Here is a 26,447-nt window from a genome sequence, read left to right on the forward strand (position 1 = left end):
TCTTTTATCTGTATTTATCTCATCTTTTTTTCCATGCAGTAATTCATAAAATAAAAGCAAAAAATACGGGCTAGCATTGTGGCATAGTGAGTTGTCACTGTGTATGTCCTCAGCATCCCACACTTGTGCGCAGGCTTAAGTCTGACTGCTCAGCTTCTGCTCTAGAATCCTGCTAACAGTCCTGGAAGGCAGAAGGCCCACTTACTTGGGTTTGTGCCACCTGTGTAGGAGGCTAGTGTGCACTTTCTGGCCCACATCCACTTGTGGTCATTTAGAGAGTGTGAAGCATATACAAGACCTCTCTTTCTTTGCCTCACTCTTTCTGTTGCTCTGTTTCAAGTCGAAAATAAATCTTTAAAAACACAAAAATCATGCCGAGCGCAGTAACTTACTGGGTAAAGTCCTTGCCCTGCACACTGGGATCCCATATAGGAGCCGGTTCTAATTCTTGCAGCTTCCTGCTGTGGCCTGGGAAAGCAGTCAAGGAGGGTCTAAAGACTTGGGTTCCTGCACCTGCATGGGAGACTCAGAAGAGGCTTCTGGCTCCTGGTTTTGGATCGGCTCAGCTCTGCACATTGTGGCCGCTTGAGGAATGAATCAGCAGGAGGAACATCTTCCTGTCTGTCTCTCCTCCTTTCTGCATATCTGTTTTTCAATAAAAATAAATATATCTTAAAAAAAAAAACACAAAAAGTGAAACAGGTTATCAATTTTAGAACGTCATTATTTAATCATTATATTAAACCATTTTCTGCTTTTGAAGCTGTTTCCTCCTATGTACTATTATGTTTAGTCTGAGGTTTGTATATAATTTAAGGTCAATATTTATATTAATCGTCTTCTGTTAAAATCTAAAAGTTTTCAAAAGTATTAATTTCCTGATTCAACAAGCATTTTACTTTATGAAAATTTAAATAATTACAAATTATAGTACTGAGCTCCTTCTCTCTTTTTTAAAGATTTATTTATTTTTATTGGAAAAGCAGATATGCAAAGAGGAGGAGAGACAAAGAGGAAGATCTTCCATCCGATCAGTCATTCCCCAAGGACCGCAACAGCCAATGCTGAGCCAATCCGAAGCCAAGAGCCAGGAGCCTCTTCTGAGTCTCCCAGGAAGGTGCAGGAACCTTAGGCTTTGGGCCTTCCTTGACTGCTTTCCCAGACCACAAGCAGGGAGCTGGATGGGAAGTGGGGCTGTTGGGATTAGAACCGGCACCCATACGGGATCCCGGTGTATTCAACGCAAGGACTTCAGCTGCTAGGCCACTGCGCCAGGCCCAGAGCTTCTTTTAAACAAATAAATTTCTTTAAAAAACAATTTTACGTTTTCAGGGTCTTTTTTTTCCCTACATCTTTGTTATTTTATCAAGATTTGGAATTATAAAACTGTGTGCTAAAATCTCATTTCCTTTTATTCTGAATTTTTTACTGTATTTTTAAAAATATTTTTGCATTTGAAAGTCAAAGTTACTGAGAAAAAGAAGAGCCATGCCTGATTCATTTCCAGATGGTTGCCATGGCCTGGATCCAGTAACTTCATCTGGGTTTTCCATGGGAGTGGCAGGGAATCAAGCCCTTGACCTATTTTTCCCTGCCGTCTTGAGCACACAGGCTGGAGGCTGTAATGGAAGTGGAGCACTTATAATTCAAACCAGAACCTGCATGAGATGGCAAAAGGTGGCTTAACCCCCTGTGCCACAACACTAACCATAGTTTCAGGATGAATTTTAGAAAATCTTCTAAAACCATTTGAAAACAATGTGTGTTCTTTTTGAATTTGCCTATAAAGATTTCCATATATCTCTGTATACAGTTTTTCTAATGTTTTCAGCTTCTCTTTTTAATATATCTAATTTTGGTGTAGTTACGCTGTCATAAAGATAGTATCTTTAGATTTCCCAAAACTGAATGTTTCTGTGAATTTTTAATTTTATGATTCCTTCATATATTTTTCATTTTATTTCATACATGTTTCATGAGTTTTTGTTTCTACTACTTGGGCTGAACATGTTTGTATTTAAAAATTTTCACTGATCTTGGAATTTTTACTTGCATGTATTTGGCTGCATAAAATACTAATGTTCGTTTATTGTTTTAAAAATAGATTGACCCTGGATCCTCATCAAGGAATATCAATATGGGCACCAAGGACTATATCCCAACTGCCAAGGAGACCAAGGGGAATTGGAATGCCCTTGTAGACCAAGAACTCTGAGGTCATCCACTCCCTATCGGATCTCCCACATGGGATGGAAGAAGCCCAGACCCTTCCTCACAGGATCTAAATGTCATCGGAACAACAACTGGGAGCCCTGAGCAGTCCTCAGAAACAGAAGAACAGTAAACTTCCTTCAGGATTAGGGAAAGAGCTTTCTCTGGTCCTTAGTTCCAACTTTGGATCCCCACCCTCTCTTGCAATGACCATCACTGTCGCTGTGGAGCCCCCTCCCCTCTCCCAAAAAATCAGATCAGATAGACAGAGACCAGCAAGGAAAGCTTAGAACCAGACAGGAAACAATCAGCTTGGACTCACATATACCTTACTAGGAACAACACAATAATTACTCCTCACTAAGGTATTAAAGATTCCTCTGCACACCCCCTCCTAAAATTGTTCTGCGCCTCAATTGTCAAAATATGCCTTGTGAGAGTTAAGCTGGTTTAGACTATCCTAAAATTTGCGAAGTTCAGTTAAAATTATGCTTCAATACTATAAACTGCTAAATATAAAAATTAAAATAGACACAAGACAGCTGAATAGTACCCTACATCAATTCTAAGGTGTATAGCAGCTGGTTGTGTATAAACTGAAATTGAAATGTCAATGAAGTAGTCACAGGATGTGGTTAAGAACTTGCATTTTCTAACATATTGGTCATTCAATACCATGTCAATTAACTCCATAATGTTGTAAATTATTGTTATTGTTATGTTGTGGCTTTTCATTGGAGGGGATGATATTCTGCTAGCTCTACTTTCAGACCACGGATAGTCTCCCAAGGAACTGTTGAATTTATCTGGACAATAAGATCTGGACTCTATGCACGGTACATGCTTGTAATGAAGGAATCATTACTGGATTTGAACTGTACTACTGCAATAAGGTGGAGGAATCCAACATGGGGGGAGGGCATGGGGAGGGGTTGGGGGAATCCCAGAGCCTATGAAACTGTGCCATAAAATGAAATTAAATTTTAAAAATAGATTCAATCCTATATTTCAAAACATAAAATCTGGCTCAATGATATTCAGGTTTCTCATGGAATAATCAGACCAAACAGCAGGTGGGAGAATATAAGCATTTCATCCTGAGCACACAATATGTAAATGATGGACAAATCAGAATTATGAGAAGTTCATAATCAATAAGATACGAGAAGTTTATGCTCAACAGTTTGACTAGAACAGAGTTTATGTTGAAGATGAATAGAAAAGAACTAAGTGACCCATCTTTAACTCTCAGATTCTCTGGGATTTGTATTTCAGACCTTATGGAGCCATTCATAAGACATTTCCTGGAATTCTCTACAATTTCTACACTTCAGTACTCACATGTTTACTAATTATCTTCATCTAATGTTAATAGTTGTTAGAAAAAAAAGGTATCAACATTTCCATATATGGAAATCCAGTGGTTATTTCTTTCATTACCATATACCAATTGAGCTAAGTTAGTTTCATGAGAAAAATTTATCTCGGCATGAAATTAAGAGCCTTTGCAGGAAGTTCAGCAAATAGTATGAGTCTGAAAGACAGAGGTTTTCATCAATATTTAAAACCATTCTCTTTAGTCATTACTGTTAGTACTGATCTGTGCTTGTACTTTCCATATCCCTTCTCATTTCATCCTGATTCTGCATTTAAACTTATCACCGTCACTCTCAGCACCTCTGTCTGCAGGGACTGGCTAAAACTAGCTCATTGGGACAACTGTCATCTTCTCTGCTTAAGAAAAGATGTAACTACTATCTGCCTTCATCTGGACCAGCAAGAGAGAAAAGTCCCATGGCAGTGCCAGGTATTAAAGACAAACAGAAGGGATTAGGCAAATGTTGAACAGGGTGATAAGATGGGAAAAAGAAAATCATGTTCTATTGCCTTGAATAAAATAGAATTTCCATTTTTCAGTTAGTGAGAATTATTTCATTATCCAAGCATTTGACTTTATAATCACTTTAACATAAACAAGTATTTCAGATATTTTTATTATCTTAAAATATCTGATCATTTAGACTATGACAGAGACCAGCATGGTGTCTAGTCCTTTGCCTGTCAGCACCTACATCCCACATGCGTACCACCAGTTGTTTCCCAGTATTTCCAATAAAGCTCTCTGCTTATAGCATAGGAGAGCAGCAGAGACAGGCCAAGTTCATGGACCTCTTGCACCCATGTGTGAGACTGGGAGGAGGCTCCTGGCTCTGGGCTTTAAATCTGATCAGCTCAACTGTGGTTGTGAGGTGAATCAGCACATCGTAGACCTTTCTATCTCGTCCCTTTTCAGCAACAACAACCCAACCAGTTAAGAAGCAAGCAAAGTACATACACAGGCAATTTTCAAAGGATGAAATAGAAATGACCAACACACACGTGGAAAAAAAATGGTCAGGATCACTTCCCAAGGAGGAAATGCATAAAAATCATAATGAGGTTTCACCTCACCCCAGTCAGAATAGCTATCATCCAAACACCTGATAATAAATGTTGGCACGAATGTGGGGGGAAAAGTATTCTAATATACTGTTAATGGGAACGTAAAGCAGTTCAACCGTTATCAAGCACAGTACAGACTCCTCAGAAATCTGAAAATCTGAAAACCAGCATCAGAGTTCTTTGTACACTCATGGTTATTGAAGCTCATTCCACAACAGCTAAGATATGGAATCGACACAGATGCCACATCAATGCATGACTGGATAAAGAAAATGTGGTTATGTGCATTCTTGAATACTACTCAGCCATTAAAAAAATAAAATCCTGTCATTTGCAGCACAGTGGATGTAACTAGATACACTTATGTTTAGTAAAATAAGGCAATCTCAAAAGGACAAATACAATTTTTTCTTGATCTGTAGTGACTAATGCAGATTACAAAAAACTCACAATCTACATAAGCAAAATTAACATTTTGAGATTTTTATTATATATAGCATCCTCTATACACTTGAGAAAAGTGAGTTTTTAATACTTTCTATTTTTGAAATTCTATACCTAATAGATTTTCCCTGTGACTGTGAATTGAAAGAAGGTTATGGCAAAAAGATTTTTAAAGAACTAAGGAGGTAGATGAGTGGTGACCATGAGCAGGAAGGAGGGTAGGGTAGGAAGCATCTCTGTGCTTCCAAACCTGTATTGTGGAACATGTGGAATTGGTTCACCTTGCATGAATAAAACAATGTAAGAACTCAGTGACAGAACTATTAAAGAATGTTATTGGATTAATTACAGAGCTACTAGAGTTCATGTGACACAGATAATGTTAAGAGATCTGGTGCAATATCTTAAAATTTATTCCAAAATAAACTCTAGAGAAGCAAACCTAAAAAGTACTAGAAGAAAAATATGATGGATAGGGCCCAGCGGCGTGGCCTAGCGGCTAAAAGTCCTCGCCTTGAACGCGCCGGGATCCCATATGGTGGGGTCTAGGGTCGCTCGCCTGATTCCAGGCAACCAAGGCACATTGGTGCCAGCAAAGCCCACAGACCACCCGGCAGCACCCTCTAAGTGCTTCTGACTGTACTTAAAGGTGGTTTGGATTATGGCACAGGAAGGGGCATGCAGGGACTTGGGGGCTCCCCTCCAGGCAAGGAATGACTTTTGAGGACTTTCATGAACAGGTCCCCATGGAGGCAAATCAGAGCGTCCTCGGTAATTTAGATGGAGTAAAGGATGGAATATCCAGATGCAAATTTATGGACCAGATGCCAACAGGCACTTGGTGGGTCACTAGGCCGCATTAACTGTGCCAGACAGGGTCTTTATCCCTCCCACCTCCCTACCAGCAGCACTTAATGGTGCCTGTGGCGAGGGAAGGCAGCCTAGGCCTGCAACTGGGGACTTTCACTCTGCCAGATGCTGAGATGCGCTGCTGGGTCCTGGGGTCAGGTTAGCTCTGGGCACTTGAAGGTATGGACCTATAAGATGCCTGGCAAAACAAATTGGACAACAGCTCCAGCCAAAAGATGACTGCAAATATCTGGGTGAATGGAGACTTTGACACCAACTGTCAGTCAATGGACATCGAAAGGGGTTCCTCATCCTGTGATTGGCAAGATCTACAACATTTCAGAACTGTTGAAACCACCTGGGTAGAACCCTCGGAATGTGCACTGCACTGGGACCTTGGCGTGATTTCAGGTGGGCATTCTTAATTCCTGGGTACTGGAGCGGTGGAGAGGCTGGGTATGGCTTCTCCATTTATCACCCCTCAACCCCACCCCAAACAGAAAATTTGGAAACAATGCTCACACCAACTTTTCCCTAACCATTGATCTATCCACTCTGAATCAACTATGTTAACATCTAAAATTAATTAGGGCCTGGCTCAGCAGCCTAGCAGCTTAAGTCCTCACCTTGCATATGCTGGGATTCCATATGGGTGCCAGTTTTACTCCTAGTGGCCCCACATTCCATCCAGCTCCCTGCCTGTGGCCTGGAAAAGCAGTGGAGGACGGCCCAAAAGCTTTGGGACCCTGCACCCAAGTGGGAGACCCGGAAGAGGCTCCAGGCTCCTGGCTTCAGATTTGCTCAGCTGCAGCCACTGCGGCCACTTGGGGAGCGATTCATTAGATGGGAGATCTATCTCTGGCTCTCCTCTCTGTATATCTGACTTTTGCAATAAAATAAATCTTTAAAATAAAAAAAAATAATAATCAGTGTCGACTTTCTGATGTGAGTGAAATAAATTCAGAATTTGCTCTTTAAACAAGTTCCTATATTTAGGAGATTCACACATAGAAAGAGCTGGGCCTGGTGCCATTGCCCCAGTATTTTGAAGCTGCCCTCACTTCAGCCAGGTAACCCTGTACCCATTGAGGCTTGAAGACTGTCATTTTCTATAGATAAGACTTCAACAATACATTGAGCACTATTGGCAATGATCAAGCAACATCCATTGGCATGTTGATGGGAGGCGAATGGGCACAGAAGTGATGAACGGCTTTTGGAGGCTTCCCTTCATGAGGCTGTCATAGCACAGGAGGTGATCCATCCTGCCAGCACTCTATGGAAACTTTGAAAAGTGTAATCATTCATTCAAACACCTCACTATTCAGAGTACTCTTCACTTAAGACTGACAAAGGTACATTTAAAGCTAGACTTTCGGGCAGTGGTATCAAATCTGATGTATGACATCAATGAAAATAGTAATTGAGAGGTGGTCTCTCAAAGCATGCTTTGAAAGGGAAAGGGAGATATATAATTGTATTTTCCTTTAATGTTCCTGCATTATTCCTTGATTAGTTTAAGTAGAATGCTAGGCAGTAGTCCTATTTATGGAATCAGAATGATACTAAGGCATTTGACCTTAGTATTTGTTTTTTAGTACAGAACAAAACTGGGTTAAGTTCACAAATAACAAAGCTCTGGCTTTATCTTTACACTTTCCAACTCGTTTCCCCTAGATCCCACACATGGGAACAGTGAAGCATTTGTGGAATCTAGGGAAGACGAGTTGGAAAGTGTAAAGATAAAGCCAGAGCACTGTTCCCTTTTGTAAGTACCGATCTGAAAATTAGCTGTACAATTTAACTTTCATGTGGAGCACAGTAAGCACGTAAGAGGTATATCAGTTCAGCAATGAGTAAATATTTGATGATTCACATGTAGTTGTCAGCAGCACTCCTGTCAGCATGAGCAGAATAAACACACTCAGAAAACAACTGACCCAATGGGAGTCAGCACCAGTCACAGTATAAATGTGTATGCCTCATGTCAGCTGTAATTACATCACCCACTCATTCTTAGCTTCGTGCCTTCCACATTTTATTAAGGCAGTTCCTTGGGAGCAAGAGACATGTATAATTTTATTACCAGCGTATATGTGTTCTCAACTCCCTTCAGCACAACTGCTGTACAGCAATCCACTCAAGGGACAGGATATTCATCCTCTGATGGCAAGTTTTATTATGCTTCATTTTCCCTTCGAAAGTTAAGATTATAACTTGTATACCTTATGTCTAAGTATTATGCCTTTCCCCATCACTGTTGACTCATTTAAACTCTTCCTAATAAATGGAGCAAGACAGAGGTTATAACGGGTAGGGGACATGGTCAGTTGCAACTGGATTTGTACTAATGACAAAAACTTTTCTTCTACTACTGTGTTTGTGGGTACAAGGCTATGTATGTGGAGACAGAACTTATCCCATACTGTAAAATACTGCACATAATCTGCGTAGAGAAGTACATGGGAAGATTTTTATATTCACTCAGGCCAGAACTGAGTTAGTGTAACAACAGGAATAGTCTCATCAGAACCTTGTTTTAACGAACTAAAAATTTTAGGCCCCATGCAATGGTGGCTCAGAGGCTAATCCTTCACCTTCACCTTGTAAATGCTAGAATCCCATGTGGACACCAGCTCATGCCCCAGCTGCTCCAATTTCCATCCAGCTCCCTGTTGTGGCCTGGGAAGCAGGAGAGGATGACCCAAAACCTTGGGACTCTGCCTCCATGTAGGAAACCCAGAGGAAGCTCCTGGCTCCTGGCTCCTGGCTCCTGGCTCCTGGCTTTGTATCTGCTTAGTTCCAGCCATTGCGGCCATTTGGAGTGAGAACCAGTGTATGGAAAATCTTTCTCTGTCTCTCCTTCTCTCTATAAATCTTCCTTTCTAATAAAATATTTTTAAAAGCCTGAAAATTTCAGAAGGGAGAAAATTAGATACAAATGTTTGAAAAGCTGGCTCCCCAGGATGACCACATTCATAACCAGCTGTATTAGCCACTGCAACATGACCTAGTCCAGAAGTCAAACACTCAACATGTAAAGGAATTAAGATGAGCTGAAGTCAGTGAGAGGTCCAAGAAGTATATTAACACCTAATATTGAAGTATACCATATCTCAGAAAGTAGTCTGACAGACAAAAGAATTAAGCATAGCATGCTTTCAAAACTTCAAATTAGTCAATCCTCAGGTTGAAATATCCTGACCCAAAAAGGCAAAAACCCAAAATGCAAGAAAAAAACCAAATATAAAGGTGTTTACAGCAGATGCAATTGGTGAAATTCAAAGGAACTTTTATGCTTTTCATGCAAAAGTATAAACAAATTCCCAAGGATCATTAACCTTGGAGGTTCAGGTAGACACCTGTAAAGAAGCATCATTAAAACAAAACAAGCTAAGCTAATAAAAAGAAGCCCTTTACTGAGTGCTTTATATAGTCCATTGTATTTCTGACTGCTTACACTGTAGGTCTGTTGAGCAAATTCAATCCCTGAGGTTTATTCAGATGTAACTTTATTTCTAATTCCCTCTTTCAATGAAATGTACTCAGTAGGGGAATTTTTTTTTCCTTTCCTCTTAAAACAAGCTTGGAAGTTCTTGATTACTTCTTAGAAAGGCTTGCCAACATCTTACATTATTACTACAATCTCAGTACTAAAATTACTTACCATTTAATAATCAGATTTCTATATTTGATAGGGGAAAGATGGTGTTGAAAGGTCGTAAGAGCAGGAAGACACTTACGAATACAGGTTTCATCGAATGATGTTCTTTTCTCTGTGCCTGGCTGTTGGTAACACAATAACCCCTTCTCATAATGCTACTGGTTCATTCCTTTAACATTCCCAGGTAGCATGGACTCAGCTCCTGAGCATCCTATGATCCATAATCACTCCTCCTGTGTTGAGACCTGTTCATACTCTAAAGAGCCCCTTTAGACACATCCCTTAGTCCACATCTAGTTCACATTGGGTACACAGAAAACAAGTCACACATTTATTTCTAGAACAGGAATTGACTGTAAGAATGTAAAGCCAGTAAGTTCAGTTTGACTTCTTTCCACCACCGAAGTTTACCCAATTTTTAGGGTATGAGTAGGATTGCCAGTCTACTTCTTTCCTGCATTAAGAGGACATATATCGAGCTCTACCTTAGCCTGGTCATAGAGGTCAGGCAAAAGGGTAACAGCTATTCTAACCTGATTTATCCATAACTACACTGTTTACAGTAACTGTGGAAGACAGAATCCTGAATGGGAAAGCTCACCAATGTAACACTGTAACCAACTCCAATCTTGTGGAAAAGTTCTGAGAATTCAGGGCAAAGGCCCTGAAGCAGGAAAATATGGGTGTAGGAATTCCCTTGTAGGAAGAGAACCGATTAGGCGAGGACAGTGGGAAACCTTGCTGATGTAAAACCATATCCAGCTGTAATTCTGTGAGAAAGTTCTAGGAGTTCAAGTCAAAAGTCCTGAAGCAGTTGATATGGAAATGCATGGGCACGGGACCTCCTTAATCCTTGGGTTTAGAGGGCAGATCAAGAACAGGTGCTTCTTCTCCTATATGCTGTTTAATTATTCGTAGCCTGCTAGAAGAACAAATTATCTATGGACTCCCCCTCATATGCTAGCACATAAACCACATCCTTTTGCAAATACTCCGTCCTTGCCCTCATGACCCTCAGTCTTTAAAACCCTTTGCTGACAAACTTTGGCTGTTGACCATTCAGTCAGCAGACCATGTGTGTGATTACTGTCTCCATGCACCAAGGCCCTCATTACTGGACAGTGAAAAAACAACTATTTTGAAATCCCTACATAACATCCTATTTTCAAACTGCCTTCTCATCTCCTTTGTTCCTTGGTACTTCATTAAGATTTCCAATGTGTTGGACATTGTTCTAAAATATTAAAGTCATGCCTTTGAACATGCACCTAGATTTAAATGAACAAAAACAATAAAATGAAATAGAGTTCAAGTATATGATGCACACTTTTGCAATATTCTGTACAAACATTGCTGTGACTTCAAGTTGAAACCACATTTTCAGATCTTAAAGGTATAACAATACATTTCACAGAGCATATAAGAAACCGGACATATTTCTATAACATTGTTTTTATAATTGATGTTATCAAAATAAAACACTACCGTATACCCTCTATTGTGTAAATATTATAGAATCAAATTAATTTAACTTATTCAAAATTATATATGCAATGATTTTACTTATATATTACATAATATCTCATACCTCAAGAATAAATTCAGTTATGTTTAGTGTTAGGAAAAGCACTTCATTACAATTAAGTGCTTATTACTAACTCTATGATCAACATAATACTTTTCACCCAAATGGCCATTATCAGAGTCTAATTTTTAAAGTGATACATTAATGTGCTATGTATCCCAAAGCTTGGTTTCATAAATTGTTGGCAAAGACAGATACTGTAATGGACAGGGGACAGGCAGGGACAAAAAAAGAAAGGGAGAGAGGAAAAGAGAAAAATATAATGAAGCAAGGGTGAAAAAATATGAAATGCATTTCACATACTCTGACTTAAGATAGCCTTGATGTCCCCTCAGCTTGACCAAACTCCACTCAGGTGTAAGCCCTTCACCTCCCTTTTCTTGCAGCATTTACTGTAGATATCTTTCAGCTGTAGATTCTTTCTCCACCAAGTTTCTCAAAAACCTGTGATCTGTCCCTTAGAAACGCAATCACTGCAGAAGGCAGAGTCCATTTCTTTGTCTCTATGGGAGGAGGGTAGGGGCCCAATTTCAATACAGGCTAACAGATGGCACAACGGTATTGACTAATTTTTCCAGTTAAAGCCTCCAGTGATGCTTCATTAACTCGTAGTATTATCATTTTGTTGTACCCGAGTTAAAACTTTTTCACTGCTGCCATAATCCTGACTAAAGTCTTTCTTGTCTCTATCTGTTCTGGTAAATGATTTTTCATTACCTTAACTTTTTAATATAGACTACAGTAAGTCAGTGTCAGGACCCATTTATTCCCCTCCCTTCTGAATCTCCTTGACCCTTGATAATTTTTCAGAGACACAGTTGTCTTGGCTCAAAGATTATAACACTATTTCAACTACCTGTAATCCATGAGAGGCAAGCCTATCCTGGGAAGCACAGATGGTAAGACTTATCTGAAACCACCACTCTCAACTCACCATGTTCATTTCCATCTCCACAGTCTTCATTTTCGTTAGTGCAAACGACGCAAGCATTACAATACAAAGAATCTACACTTGATGAAACTTCAGTTGGGCTCCTAAATTTCTGTGAGATTTGAGGTCCTTCAGGTACTTTCTACTAAAATCCACATTTAATAAAGAATATTGTGAAGTCACATGAACAAGAATCCCCTACCTTTAATATCTCATCGTCTGCCGTGATTCTGCTGGGTGATGTCTGTCGAACTGTCTTTCAGCACAATCTTGTAAAGTTGGTTTTGCTCCAGGACTGTGAAGGTCATCTCAGTACTTGTCTCACATGAGACAATTTCCAGACAGATAGGAAGACTGAGCAAACAAAAATTCATTGAAGTGAGAAACCCCCTGCCGCAGCAATCAGGAGGGGACTCTGGGAAGCCTGCAGGTACTGGGGCCTTTATGCAGAAGGCACTCTTATTGGCTATAGATTTAACCAATCAGATAAGGAGAAGAATATTCACGAACAACCAGTCAGAGGACTAGAATAACAACCAATCAAGAAGCAGGTTAAAATCCATCATGGGATTGGAATTAGTAAGCCTGACTAGTTTGTTCTCATCATAAAATTAAGCACTGTTAAATGTAGCTTCTGGGAAGAAACAAGCATTTTGTCTACCTTTACATGGGCTCTTCCTCTAATTCTGACAGGGATGTAACCCAACTGCCTATTAGGCCATCCAACTCTCCTCAGCCTAATCTAATCATCTCCTAACAAAGCTCCTGATGACTGTTGGTAGCTTTTCATCCCGCTAGTCCCTGGCTATCTAAAAACTCCCACCTGCTCCTGCTGCTATTCAGAGTTGAACCCAAACACTCCCCCACTGCAGGTTGTACCGCACTGGCCCCAGCATGCATTGAGAAGGTGCCTGATCAAAGTCTTCTTTTCTGTACTTTAACAAGTATCACTGATTTTTGTTTGTTTGTTTCTGTCTTGAACTTTCCTTCCCTGTATATCACTAATGTCAGATTTATGGTTTGTAAAAACCTAGGTCACCTGCATCTGCGGTAAAGGGAGGTACTCACCAGGGAACTATAAAATGCTACAGGCAAGCAATCTCTAGCGACCACAGAAGAAACAAAAGGACAGCTGTGATGTTAAAGTAAACCATTTAAAGCTGGTACCCATCTAGAGGCAATGATGTCAATCAGCACTACAGGTACACCAGGAGAAACTGGAAAACTATTTCTTTACTTCTGCCCAGTTTATTTCAATTAAGTTTGAGTGATGCGCACTAAATTTTTTTTGAAAGGCTAAGTCACAGAAAGAGGAGAGACAACAGTCTTGCATCTGCTGATTCCTCCACAAACGGCTGCAATGGCCGGGACTAGGACAGGCTAAAGTCAGAGGCCAGGAGTTCTTCTGACTCTCCCACCAGAGTGCAGGTGCCCAAGGAGTGAGCCATCTTCCACTTCTTTCCCAAGCACATTAGCAGGGAGCTGGATCAGAAATAGGGCAGCTGGGACAGCACTGCAAAATGCTGCCCCTTAGTGAGCATTTTTAAGGACAGGAATTGTCTTCAACTTCTTCTATAGTATTCTGGCACCTCACAAAAGCATGTGACAAATGTCTAAAAAGGACTCATTAATTTGACAGTAAATGTGCTGTTATGCTGATGAAAACTATAGACAGAAAGAGCAGATCAGTGCTTTTTAAGAAAGATTTGTTTGGTGCTTAGCCGGAGTTTCAAAGTAGACAACTACTTTTCTCCAAGCTAAGGATTTCATGGTAGTAATAAAATACATACAGAAAAGTCTTCTACTTAACCTGGATTTAATGACCATCACATGGAAAATGAAACAGACTACTGGCCCTAACAAATTGTCCAAGGGCAAAAGCAAATTCCCCTTCCACGATAGCTGCATGATTTTAAAACTTTAACAGTCTGTTTTGAAGATGAAAACTCTTCATTTATGTGCAAATAACCTACACTATACCTTTTCACACACTACAGTAATCTCTTTTCCTTCAAGTTAACTACTCCATTCCCTCTTAGGCTCTAATAGACTCTATGTAAATGCATTTTCCATGAGTAGATCTCAATAATAATAGCTTTTGAATCTATTTAAATAGATACTTTTCTACAAATATGTTATATGAAAAATACAACAGCATGTCTATTTAGAAGGATGCCTTTTTGAGGATTAAAAAAAAAGGCCATGGTAGAAATTACCTCTAGTTCCTATAAATCCATATCCTTTTTTTAAGATTTATTTACTTTTATTGCAAAGTCAGATATACAGAGAGGAGGAGAGACTGAGAGAAAGATCTTCCATCCGATGATTCACTCCCCAATGGCTGCAATGTCTGGAGCTGAGCCAAATCTGAAGCCAGGAGCCAGGAGCTTCATCCAGGTCTCCCACTTGGGTGCAGGGTCCCAAGGCTTTGGGCCGCCCTCAACTGCTTTCCCAGGCCACAAGCAGGGAGCTGGATGGGAAATAGGGCTGCAGGGATTAGAACCGGCGCCCATATAGGATCCTGGTGCATTCAAGGCAAGGACTTTAGCCGCTAGGCTACCGCATTGGGCCGATAAATCCATATCCTATTGACTGTTATTCTGCCTTGCAATACTTGCAGTTTCTATTTGTTAAAAAGTTAAATTAATCCTATTAATATTAATATCAATAGAGTAAAGGTTAACAATCCTTAGTTAAAATTCTACTCAAGAGTAGCAATTAACATTTATTCCTGAAAACTGAAGTATCTGTAAGGTAATAGAGAACCTGATTAGTGTTAGATCAGGCAGAGAGGATGCTGGCCTGAGGCAGAGTGAGAGTGAGTCCAGGATGGATCCTCAAGGACTTAGCTCCTCAGGAATGTCGGGAATGCCGTACACATGAGTACTCTGCTCTCCAGGGAGTGAAGCATTAGACTCTATCCTAATAAATCCTTTGCCTGAACTAAAAGCCCTTCTTTCCTTGCAAGAATCTCTGAACCTAACACAGATACCTTCTTACTTAGGAATGTAGAAAACGTGGGGCTTCAGAGAAGGTATTAACAAAACCCACTGCTAAGTAAAGCAGGATCTTGGTGCTGGCATGCCACATGAGTGTTGGTTCAAGACCTACCAGCTTCATTTCTGATCCTACACCCTGTTCATGTGTTTGGACCCCTACACTCTCATGTGAAATCAGAAGCTCCTGGCTCACCTCCTCTCAGAAAGGAACTTCCCGTTTTATCATTCCTAAGGGACCTGAGCTAATGACCCATTAGTTTGTCTACTTCCTTGCAATGAAATGCAGTTGAGAAAATGGTATCTTTTCAAGGTGTATTTTGAGAAATTTCAGATAGCACCACAAATACGAATTTTTCTTTGCATCCTTTCTTTTTTTAGTTTAATGCAAAATGTGACCATACTGGACTACTTGGTATAAGAGAAACATTGCCAGGGAATCCTCGATACAGAAAAAAACTTAAAGACATTTTTTTTCTTTCAGGTTTGACTGTATATTATAATTGTCTAAATCATCTTTTTTTGTTTTGCTTTTGTGATATCAGTTTTAATTTACTTTGTAGTAAAAGGACTTACTACTCCACTGAGTAAGTGCACCACATCAAAACCAAAAACAGTTTAGTGGGTATAAAAACAATGGCTATACACAAACAGCAGATGTCCCAAGTCCTCAGGCCCTGCAAACATGTGAGAAGCTCAGATGGGCTTTCAGGTTTCTGTCTACAGCCTAGCCCAGCCCTGACCATTGTGGACATCTGAGAAGTGAACTAGTTCATGAAAGACCTTTCTCTCTCCTCTCATTCTTTCTCTCTCTCCTCTCTCTCTCTCTCTCCCTCGCTCGCTTTCTGTAACTTGTCTTTCAAATAAATATACTCTTTAAAAAAAATGTGACAGAGGAGGAGTACCCATAATTATAATGCACACTGCAAAGAACTACATAAGATTACAAGGATTTGGAAGAAATGAGACTAGAAATCTCATTGTTGTTATTACTCTACAGTCATTTTATGTTTAATATCAGGATATTATTATGTGTTCTCAGGTATATGTGTGCTGTCTATAGTTTAGATTTGTAGTTAGGAAATTTAAATAAAAGTTTTACTGAATAGCAAAACAAAATCTTCTTAAGAATAGGAAAAAAGAAAAAAAATGTTTATTATTGAATAGGTTTCAAGCCAGAATGCCAAGTGCATCACAAGTAATCTAGTAGAAAATTACAAGGCAAATAGCCCTACCCTTTATGTAGTCAGTTAGGAGTCTGTTTATATAGTTAAGCACACCCATTGCATGCACATTTTCAAGATAAACAACAAGGATTCCTCTATTAAGAGGACCTGGAAGCTTTGTCACCTAAATTCACCTCATTCTTAGTGGGTAACTGTGACAATATATGTTAGAAGATTATCTTTTTTTTCCACAAACAAGATTCATCTGTTAGTACTATGTACTCCAACAAAAGCTGGGAGATGGGATGCTAGCTCCCATAATGTCCATCTCAATATGCCCCAAAGGGCTTGAGAAAGTCATTGTAGATCATAACATTAATGAAAGGTCTAGCTAGTTTCCTAAGGAAGGGGAAGAAGACATCTTCCCTTATTTAAGGGAATAGTAAAGCCACTTGTTTTTAATTGGCATTTATTCTTGCATAAGAAGCATGTCCATGAACAAGAAAACACAGAAGAACTGTAAAGACTACAACAGAGGCTCTGATTCAGTCACTCTTGTCTGTTTGTCTGTTTGAGTCACTAACATCCACGTGAAACAAAATTGAGTTATCCATCTTTGTTTCTCCAGCTATGTTAGTCACTCGTCATGCTTTCTGTTTTTTTTTTAAGTCAGGATAAATGTTAAACATCTTCTAATTTTACCAGTTGATTTAAGGAAAATATTCAAAGTTTGAACACTTTACCCAAATCATTCTGTAAGAAAAATGATCAAGATAGCAAGTTAGATGATGCTGTGAATTATATTGGTGGTTTTAAAATTTCTTGCAAAATGGTAAAAATGAGATCATTTGCGCCTGCTGATGTGCCTCAGCAAGTTAAGCCACTACCTGTGACATCTGCATCTCATACCTGAAGGTCATTCAAGCACCAGCTGCTTCACTTCCTGCCAAGCTCCCTACTAATGCACATGGGAAAATCATGGAAGATGATCTAAGTCTATGGGTGACTACCACTCATGTAGGAGACCAGAATGGAATTCCTGGCTCCTAATTGAGGCCTGGTCTATCCCATGCCGTTGCAACCATTTGATAAATGAACCAGTGGATGGAAGAAACATCTCTTTCTGTTTCTCCCTCTCTTTCTCTCTATATATTTCTTTTTTTATATTAAAGATTTATTTTTTATTTCAATTACAAAGTTATATATACAGAGAGGAGGAGGAGACAGAGAGGAAGATCTTCCATCCGATGATTCACTCCCCAAGTGAGTGCAACTGGCTGGTGCAGCACCGATTCAAAGCTGGGAACCTGGAACCTCTTCCAGGTCTCCCAAATGGGTGCAGGGTCCCAAAGCTTTGGGCCGCCCTCAACTGCTTTCCCAGGCCACAAGCAGGGAGCTGGATGGGAAGTGGAGCTGCCGGGATTAGAACTGGCGCCCATATGGGATCCTGGCGTGTTCAAGATGAGGACTTTAGTTGCTAGGCCACGCTGCCAGGCTCTCTCTATATATATTTCAAATAAAATAACTTAAAAAATGATCATTTGACATTTTATTTGATCTATAGTGATTATATCTGAAATGACATCATGTCAGTAGCCATGAAACAATTGATATTGTTTTTACTAAAGAAGTGACTAGAAAGTAAGTACCTTAGTGACTAAAAATTTGGGGATTCACAATGACATCAAATTCATATCGATATGTATACAGCAAAGAAAGTCTCTGGTGCAAATCAAAATCATTATTCCCACCAAACGAACTCATAGCTTCAGTAAAATGCACAATCAGCATCATAATTCAGAGCCCCACTGCACTGCAGATTGCATAAGATTGTTAATGTTAATAGTTTGTTAAAACTTCTGATATCTTTAAACATAAAGAAACCCATGCACAATACATAATTGAATGCACATCCACATAAAAGAATGAACTGCACATGATTGTGTTAAGTAAGATAATCCAAGCAAACACAGAAAAGCATCACACCATCTCCTCTGTAAGAGGAATCAAAACAGCAAAAACAAAAAAGGTCAACTCACAGATGTTAAAAATATAATGATGGATATCAAAGGCTGGGGGGAACAATGAGATAAAATTTCAGAAAGATTGATTGATGGTTAGCATATTGTAGCTAAAGAAAAATGCTCCTATGTTCTATCACACAGTAAAGTGATAATTTTATGTATTCTGCTTTTTAAAATTGAAAATACACAAGTTAGAGGATTGCATTTTGGATGCTATCACTATAAAAATGTTAAATATTGGAGTAGATAAAGATATTCATCCTAGTTGGATAATACACAATGCATGCATATATAGAAAAACCACTTTGTGCACTAGTAAAAGATCACCCTGTAAAATATGTGCTAGGGCACAGATTGCTTTGTGAAAGTGAACCGTGTGCAGCGTATATAATAATGCATATTTATTCTGCACTGTGCAATCCTGAGAAGTGATGCTCAATTTCTACTTGCCAATTTGAAAGCTCTACAAAATATCAGCACGTGGAGCAACACTTACCAATTAAACCATTGCCTTTGTGAAGTGATTAAAAGCTTCCTACATACAGCCACATATGATCAGATACCTTAGAGGGACTTGTTTTAACTTCTATAAATTCAGTAACATATTTTATATGTATTCTTCTCTCATAATATACAATTTCCCATCAAACCCTTGAACTATATGATAATAAATTATGTTGACCTTTCCATCCCAGAGGCTAGGGAAGATTCACAGAATTCAGAAGCACCACATTTTAACACTTTACTAATTTAATAGCACATAAAAGTCAATCTGCAAAAGCAACAGAGAAGAAAAGATATGTGCCAATTCTGACAGATCGTTCCACAGAGCAAAGAATTTATACATAAATATTTTCCAGGAGACAAAAATCTAGTCAGAACTGAAGTGATAAATCAGACATTCAAGGAGAATAAAAAATCTGTGTTTTATAGAAAATGGATTATGAAAATTCATAGAAACATCTCTATATTTGAAGAAAGACAACTTCAACTAAGTAGGCAAAGATCTGAGGACAAACTGAGAAAATAAGATGGCTGAGGTATTGTAATTAATATCTGGAAACAGCATATTTTATGAGGGCTGTGTTTGTACAGAAACCATTTACCAATTACAAGCAAGATCTGTGAGTGGGAGCAGGCCTGGTTGGGGAGCAAAAAGCCCTGGTTGGGTTGTGATCCCCATTGGTGAGCACAAGGGCCAGGGTGGGTGCTGTGGTCTGGTCTGGATATGGCTGCAGGATCCCTCGGCATGTGTGTGGGCTGGGTATGGGATGTGCCAAACTGGGCTAGAATCCAGCACCCACTGGTGCTCATGAGAACCAGGTTAGGTGTAGGATGGGCTAGACTAGGTTTCTGCTTCTGCTGAGCCATGTGGGAGCTGTATCTGGGTGCAGACCAGGCTTGGCTGGGCTGTAACACTCAACAACAAGAACCAGAATATCAGGACACACTGTTCCTGCAGCAAGTAGAACTCATTAGCGGTTCGATTACCCCAAACCACTGCTCACAACAGCAGGAACAGACTCACCTGGGATCCTGTTAAAATGCAGATATTGGTTGAGTCTAGAATGAGGACTGAGATTCTGCATTTCTAACAAGCTTCCACAGAATATAGAAGTTGTGGTCCAAGAGCTACAGGTTGCATAACAATAAAAACATACGTTCCCCTTTAAAACCTCAGATAAAATCATCCAGAAAGCAAATTTAAAATTTAAAGTATATAAAACATATTGCACTTCTGATAGAGAACATTGGATGCCTTTCACAATACGCTGATGGTTTGAGTGGCTGATTACGACACAGAGATTAAGAAATAGACCAACCTTAAATTGTGGCATCAGTGCTATCACCACAAAGAAGTCCGGGATGAGAATAGAACAACATGGAAACATGAAAGACAAAACAATCACTGGCCATGAATCCTGACACAGGAACTGGGTATGCTGCAATGATGTTCAAATAGCAGCTTAATGGCATTAGCAAATGCTTTGAATCAGGGCCTTTTCATTTTTCCCAGGGTGGGTTTACAAACATATCATGGTATGTTTGTGCCTTCCAGCTACTCCATGATAATAAAAACAAGAAATAGGAGGAGCTGAGACACAGTGAGGAATGCCTTCCAGAGTGTAGATTTAAAAAGCACAGCGAACTTCGGGAGACCAGACTTCTATCTAAACTATGAACGTTGAGAATAGTGGGGAGAAAGTATGGGACATAAGAAAAACAAACTATTTACAGAAAGATCAGATTTGTTACATAACCATCCCTACTCCCACTCCATTCCACTGTCTACCATCTCATTATTTCCTGTTTTCCTTTCTAAGTAGGTACATTTCCTTCACTGATTTTATAAACTGGCTTCAGTGAATGTGTGCAACTAACATGGAATTACAGGACTATCCTTGACAGGTTTACTTAATTTCCTCTGTATATGCTCCAAAATGAGATATCTGGATTGCATGCTAAGCTTTTTATCTATTTTCTTTTCCAGGAAATTCCTATTATTTTTTGAAATGATTGCATTAACTTATATTCCCACCAGTGATATAGGAGAGTTCCTTTATTCCACAATCTTGTATTTGCTACTTTTTGTCTTTATACTACTCATTCAAACCACAAGGAGATGCCATTGCATTCTTGCTTTGATTAACATTTCCCAGATGGCTAAAGACATTCAGCATATTTCCATGTGTTTTTCGACATTTATGCTTATTTTAAAATTTTTTAATTGGAACAATTTTTGATCTTTTTGAGTCTCTTTTCTGGGTATCAGGTTTTGATAGTTTCCAGCATTTCTCCCATTCTGTAAGTAGCCTTTTCACCCCGAAGATTGTTTCCTGTGAAGCAGCCTCTTCATTGGACCTTTGCTTTTCTTCAGTGATACATTTAGGTCCTTATCCATAAAATTATTGCCTACAATAAGGTTTTGAAATGTTTCCACTATGGTTTTTTTATGACAGTTTCACATTTTATATGTGTATTTGAGTTATTTGTATAAAAGGTGAGAATTGTGGGGAAGGAATAGAACTCCAATGTTCTTCATATAAGTATCCAGTTCGCCTAACTCATTTATTAAAAGTTCTGTTATTTCCCCATTTTATGTTTATGTCTCCTTTATCAGAGATTTGTTGATTAGGACTTCTGTTCCATTGGTGCATGGGTCTGTTTTTCTGTCAATGACATGCTGTTGTGATATTCATAGCTCAGTGAAGTTAGATACTGTGACGCCTCCAGTGTGCCCCTTTGCCTCATCACCTGTCTTTTCAGCTATAGTGAATCTGAATATGTTGGTGGGAACGCATAATGGGAAAAAATTAGGCAGATTCTTCAGAAAAGTATAGATACGTCCACCATATATCCTAGTTTTCCCACTCAGGAATCTACACAGAGAAAATGAAATCAGCATACAAAAGAGTTATGTGTACTCTAACGTTTACAGAAGCTCAATTTCTGATGTATCTAGCAGTTTAAGGGCAGTTACTTTGTGGCATAAGCTTAACTTTTTCATCAAAAATTCTGACCTTCCTTTGTTTGAATCACTTAGTTCACCTTCAAACTTGTGTACTGCTGAGAATTTTATTGCAAGATCCTTTCTTGTCTTTCAAACTCCTGTTATTAATTATCATTACATACTTTAAAAATCGTTTGTGAAAATGTTGATTTCCCCCAGTTTGTGTATTTCTAATGTAAGCTACCCCTATACATTTCTTACACAAGAATCATTTGGATATCATTCTTAGACTCCTTAGATACCTAATACAACTCATTATTTCCTTGTATCAGTGTTAACGCATATTTAAGAAATATGTCTAGAAAATGTCCAATAAATCTTTATTATATTTTAATAGAAAAAAAGAAGAAAATCGAAGATTAAAAATATTGCTCGTAAATTCACGTTTTCCATGATCAGCATTTTTGAATTCTAGTTTAGGATGTCAACATGATGGATCATAATAATCACTTCATAAAAACCAAGCAAAATAGGGATGAAAAAATCAGTATATACTATCTAGTAAGGATTTATCAATATATTCATTTTAGAAATCTTTGTGGGCAAAAGCTATGTTTCTTGTACTGTCTTCTATATGCATTTTAATTGTAGTTACAGTCTTATTTATTTCAAATATAAGAATTCCTCTTAATTAAGCAGTCTTATGGGAGAATTATATTTCCTGCCCTAGTGACATTCGGTTTGGCTGTATAATTTCATCTGACAAATTAATTATAATGGGAGGTGATGGGTACTCCTTCTAAGCAGAATATTTAGAAGCAATGTTATGGTTACACTTTCATTCTATTTCCTCTGTCATACATCTACTAATAGCCTATCTAGAACCTGGATATAACAAAATAGGTCATGTAGTGAAAATTGCATAGATCAGAACTGTATTCAATTGCAAGCAAATAAACCCAGATGGAAAGATGTAAAAACAAATATAAATGAGTATAAGGATGCCACAAATGCATGTCTTTGTGAAATTAATAATTTAAAAGGAATATTATCATCACCAGGGTCAAGTATAGATATTTGCAAACTAAAGCTGCAAAAATCCTCAAATCAGCATCTTTCAGGTACATAACAGTTTAAAATAAAGCAATTTTTGTGAGTTTCTTGAAATTTTATTTTCAGCAATTATTAAATATGTCATCAGAAAAAAACAATTCCTGTTTTATTTCATCAGGAAAATAAACTGTAAACATGCACAACAAATTTTCATACTTCCTGGCCTATACTGCCTATCCCTGTTGCCACAACGTAAGACACAAAAATATAAGGAAGATTGTAAGGCCTTCAAACTTTCTTTCAATATATAAATGTGTGAACTCCTTCTCCTTTGAAATTAGCCATATATATCTGCTTAAAATATTTACTGGACATTTTTCTGCCTGACAATTCTCTAAATTTGGACTGACATAAAAATTCAGTTAACAAAATTTAAAGCAGCCTCATTTTCATCCTTTTTTTAAACACAACTATGTATTAGAAATCTGGCAGAGGCTTCTATCAAATTGAACTATTGAACTCAGGGCAGTAAAAGTCCCTCCCCAGGCAAAAGATTTAAATCATTTTCAAAGTTAATTTCCTGCTCCCAGATGGAGAACAAATCTAATCGGGTTTACTTCATTCTTTGAACAGTAAAATGTCACTTGCATACTCAACAAGGAAAAAAGAAAATCCCTTGGAAGGCAGTTTTCAATCCACAGCACAGCAGACAAATAAGGTGATTTAGAAATTGAATGTGTGAGGTTGTTTTTAATCTGAAAGCACATCTAAATTTAATCTAGACAATTCTTAAAGTTTACTTCCAACCTAGTTGTGTTCAGAGATGATGTCTGTTTACATCTGAAACACACACATAAATCTTTAACACTTGCTCACCCGTAGAGATGAAAAAATGGTTTTGAGTCATAAGAGGGAATGTGTGAAAACATCCTGAACCTCATATTCCATTATTTAAAAAAGGACAGAACCCTTCAAAATCCTATGGATTATATATATTTTGCTCATTATGTGATCCAGCTTCCTGTTAACATGCCTGGGAAAGCTGTTCAAGCTAGCTTACACACTTGAACCCTGACACTTCTGTGGGAGACCAGGATGAAGCTCCTTAGGTCCTGGCTTGTGTCATGGCCAGTCCCAGCCTTTGTGGCCACTGGGAATTAAAAAAACAGGTGGAATCAATTTCTTTCTCTCTCTCTTGCCTTTCAAATAAACAAAGAAAAAAAGGATAGGATGAGTTCACTGTTCAATCACAGTAGAAAAGGTGCATACAAAGTTTTTGAAGTATCCTTTTTCATTTAGCAGTGGCTGTTTCCTATCCACCAGTCAGAAAATCCTCACTTCTCCTGTTATGCAGACACTGACACTGGGTATCTAAATTCATCAGTTGCGTTCTTTCACGTTAACAAAAATGCCCTCAGCACTGAGGCAGGCATATCATTAGACCTGCAGGAAACAAGCCAACACCAGGTGTGCTTCTCTCAGCCTACCTACCACATAACACTTTACACAACTTCCAATGAAAAGGAAAACAGCAGATGACAAACTACAATGGAAATGTTTTCCTTAGAAGCTTAGTTAACTTTATTCTGCTTCAAGGACAAATTACTCTGAAGTCAACAATACAAAGAAACCTTTTCTGAAGGATTGCACTGGACTTGATAATATTAAAGTTCATTTTTTCCTATGAATATAAAGCAGGGAGACAGTAATACCTCAAATTGATGCTAAAGAAAAGACCTTCAGATTTTAAAGTATGATTTTTTTTTCATCTTTTGCTCTAAATGTCAGTTCAGGTTGCAAGATTCCAATTTATTGTTTAAAGTAAGTCTATTTGTGTTACTCTATTGCATTAGCCAAAGCATGACAGACAATTAAAAGTAAACTATGTTTAATGTGAATACTCAAAATTAATAACATAAAACCTGACAGATTATGGAGGCAAATAGAGATCTATCTCCTTTTTCAACACACAGATGCTCCTGAGTCAAAAACAGCCCAGTTTTAAGGCATGACTTTGAGTTATGAATCACAGCAAGCACATCTGTTGGATCAAGAAAATCAAAATATAGTGAAAGAAGTAACTGAGTGTTATGAAGGGCCACACTTTTTTGTGAGACAGGAATGAGCACATGCTAACACCCAAAATCTCATTTAATTCTTACTATAATCCTATTATTAAAAATCCTAAGAAAATGACTCCAGAGTCAAAATAATGAATGTGTAATGCAGGCCTGGTTCCTCAACAAAAGGCAGTTACATGCTGCATTACTACATAATTTTTCTAGAAAGACTAAAATTGACTACTTTGATATTTCAGAAGTAGTAAAAAATACTACTTAACAGAACACACTTAATTTTAAATACTGAAAATTATATGCCCCCACATGTGTATTTTTCCTATTACTATAAATTAATGAGAACGTTCAATTTTTTTATACTCACGATTCTAATTATGGGTTTGTATTAGATTATGGCATCTTTTCTAATTTTGAGGGGGGGAAATTGTTATCTACTTAATTCAAAATATTTTTGGCAAAATATATCATGAAAATAAAGGAAAATTGCTTATTCTTTATTATTGAATCTATAGGGTATAAGGTTTTGTATGGATGCAGATGCAATAATAACGGCAAATATTCATTATCAGTCCATATTTTAAGCCCCTCAATTCTGTGTGTCACTATGTGTGTCATCTCAGATTTTCATCTGAAAAAGGTAAGTGACAGCCATTAGGTAACATCCAATTACAATGCAAAGTCACATACAAATTTCATTAACATTGTTTGGAAATAACTTTGAAATTTTTTATTAAGGGCCCGGCGGCGTGGCCTAGCAGCTAAAGTCCTTGCCTTGAACGCCCCAGGATCCCATACGGGCTCCGGTTCTAATCCTGGCAGCTCCACTTCCCATTCAGCTCCCTCCTTGTGGCCTGGGAAAGCAGTCGAGGAAGGCCCAAAGCCTTGGGACCCTGCACCCGCGTGGGAGACCCAGAAGAGGTTCCTGGTTCCTGGCTTTGGATCGGTGCAGCACCAGCTGTTGCGCTCACTTGGAGAGTGAATCATTGGATGGAAGATCTTCCTCTCTAACTCTCCTCTTCTCTGTATATCTGACTTTGTAATAAAAATAACTAAATCTTTAAAAAAAAAAAGAAATTTTTAATTAAGTGGAGGTAAAACAGGAAAAAAAAAAAAACTTAACTTGCCTTAAGTATTGCCATTCATCGGTTAATGTACCTAGTTGGAAAACTGCAAAATTATACTTCGGCATATATTTACTTGGTGATTGAGTGTGAGACAAGTAACAGGTACCGTGGATGTCAGCAGAGTAATGTAAACTATTATGAAGACAGTTCCTGCACATCTAAAGTAGATAAAGATAAATTCAACAGACTGACAAACATGTTTTTTTTCCAGGAGAGATCTTTGAATTGAAGAACAGTTCTTGAACTAAAGATGCCTTGCCAAAAATGAGGTGAGCTAGTTCAGGACCCAATCCATTCTGATATTTTTGTTTACATTTTCCCAACTATAGCTACAAAGAGTAAATTTTGCTACTAGGAAATGTAACATGTTTAAATTTAAGAGAATTCAATTATTATTCTATACTTAGGAGTAAAGAAAATTTTGAAAAA

The sequence above is a fragment of the Ochotona princeps genome, chromosome 1 (assembly GCF_030435755.1).
Source record: "Ochotona princeps isolate mOchPri1 chromosome 1, mOchPri1.hap1, whole genome shotgun sequence".
Taxonomy (NCBI): domain Eukaryota; kingdom Metazoa; phylum Chordata; class Mammalia; order Lagomorpha; family Ochotonidae; genus Ochotona; species Ochotona princeps.